This window comes from Charadrius vociferus, unplaced genomic scaffold (assembly GCF_000708025.1).
Source record: "Charadrius vociferus isolate BGI_N301 unplaced genomic scaffold, ASM70802v2 scaffold2403, whole genome shotgun sequence".
NCBI classification, from domain to species: Eukaryota; Metazoa; Chordata; class Aves; order Charadriiformes; family Charadriidae; genus Charadrius; species Charadrius vociferus.
Window position 1 is genome coordinate 68,668 of NW_009647733.1, and position 1,894 is coordinate 70,561.

Here is a 1,894-nt window from a genome sequence, read left to right on the forward strand (position 1 = left end):
GGGGGGGGGATGCCAAACCCATTATATGGCTCTGCTCGACCTTTCTCTCGCGCTGCCGAGTCCGTTTTCCGAGCCGCTGCCCGAGCCGCCGCGGTCCGTACGCTGGCGAGGGCCGAGATGAGGTTTCACCAGGGAAGGCAAAACCCTTTTGGGGGGAAAAGGGGACAACATTCAAGCACCTGGTAGAAAAATGAGCCCTCAAATCCGTTTCCCGGTGCCCCGTGAGGTTGTAAACCTCTTCTCTGATGGTTTTTTTCCTCCCCATTCCGCTGTCGTGGGGTTTACCCTCTTGACGTGGAAGAAGTATCCCCGGTTCACGCCATTATTTTGCTCTTTTAAAGGAAGGTGACCGCGTCTTACCCGTAATTCATCTAACCCAAGTGCACGGGAGGGAATTTCCTCCTGACATCTGTAGATAATGAGTGTATACCCCCAAAGAGAGAGAGGTCTGATTGCTCTCGCCTTGGCGCTTGATAGGTCACAAATTATCCTCCCTCTCCGGAGCCGGGCGTTGGGCGCAGCGGGCGGCTGGTGGGAGAGGATCCAAAGTTTTTTGGAAACCAGTCTGCGTCGCTCGGGAAAGCGCAGGGAAGGAGAGATCTCCGCCTTTTGTTTGCCTCCCGTCCCTGTGATTCTGCGATTCCTCCGAATCCTATTGCTTCCAGTTCCCCAAAAAGAAATCGAGCGAGAGAAGTTTGTAACGGGCTCTAATTGATTTTAATGTTCTAGAGAAGAATAAAAGAGCAAACCAGGTGTCCTGAACCACGACACCGGGTAATTTATATGAAAAATGGCCAAAAAAACCTCACCCTAACCTGCTTTTGCGGAAGGGTTGCCCTCGCCGGCTTTGCTGCGCACTCCCCCAGCAGATGGTTGGGAGACTCGGAAGGAACTATTCGGTCTCGGGGCTAAATGGCCTCGAACCAAATACCGCCGTGTCGGAAAGTTCATTTGTTATAACGAGGGACCAGATTGATTACGACGAAGGTTACGCTGGCTCCGCCGTCCTCGGGGCGAAGCCTGCGCTTTTCTGCCTGCCCGGCCTGAATTGGGGAAGATTTGGTGATGTTTCTCCGAGGGACGGAGCCAGCCAGACCCGGTGGCTCGTTACCTCCCGACTCTAATCAGTTTTATTTCCAGTCCTCACTTGCTTTTGCCAAACAGCTGCTTGAGGAGGGGGGGATGAGCCCAGTTTGCGTCTGGAACTGGGATTCCTGTAGGGATCGGCCGCTTCGCTCCGGGCGGCTTTGGCCAGAAAGGCTTCTCCCAGCATCTGGAGGAGAAGGAGGATATGGGAAGTAGTCAGCATGGATTCAGCGAGGGGAAGTCATGGCTGACTCGTCTGGTGGCCTTCTGCGATGGCGTGACGGGATGAGGGGAGGGGATGGTGTCTACCTTGACTTCAGCAACGCTTTCGACACCGTCTCCCGCATCATCCTCACGGGCAAGCGTAGGAAGCGTGGGGGAGATGAACGGGCAGTGGGGTGGGTTGAGAACTGGCTGACAGAGCTCAGAGGGTTATGGTTGGTGGCACAGAGTCCCGTTGGAGGTCTGTGACAAGTGGTGTCCCTCAGGGGTCAGTTCTGGGTCCGGTCCTGTTCAGTATCTCCATCAATGACCTGGATGAAGGGATGGAGGGTACCACCAGTGAGTTTGCTGGTGACACAGCACTGGGAGTAGTGGCTGACACGCCGGAGGACTGTGCCACCATCCAGTGTGACCTGGCCAGGCCGGAGAGTTGGGTGGAGAGGAACTTCATGAGGTTCAACGAGGGCAAGTGTGGGGTACTGCACTGGGGAGGAATAACCCCATGGAGTGGTACAGGTCAGTGGGTGACCTGCTGGAGAGCAGCTCTGTGGAAAGGGAACTGGGAGTCCTGGGGGACAACAGGATG

At 55.5% G+C, this 1,894-nt stretch overlaps 1 protein-coding gene across 2 annotated transcripts in view; it reads left to right on the forward strand.

Moving 5' to 3' along the window:
* The window catches only part of ATF7 (activating transcription factor 7), a 49,495-nt gene that overhangs the window by 46,661 nt on the left and 940 nt on the right, over positions 1-1,894 (forward strand). The gene's annotated exons all lie outside the window — the stretch shown is intronic.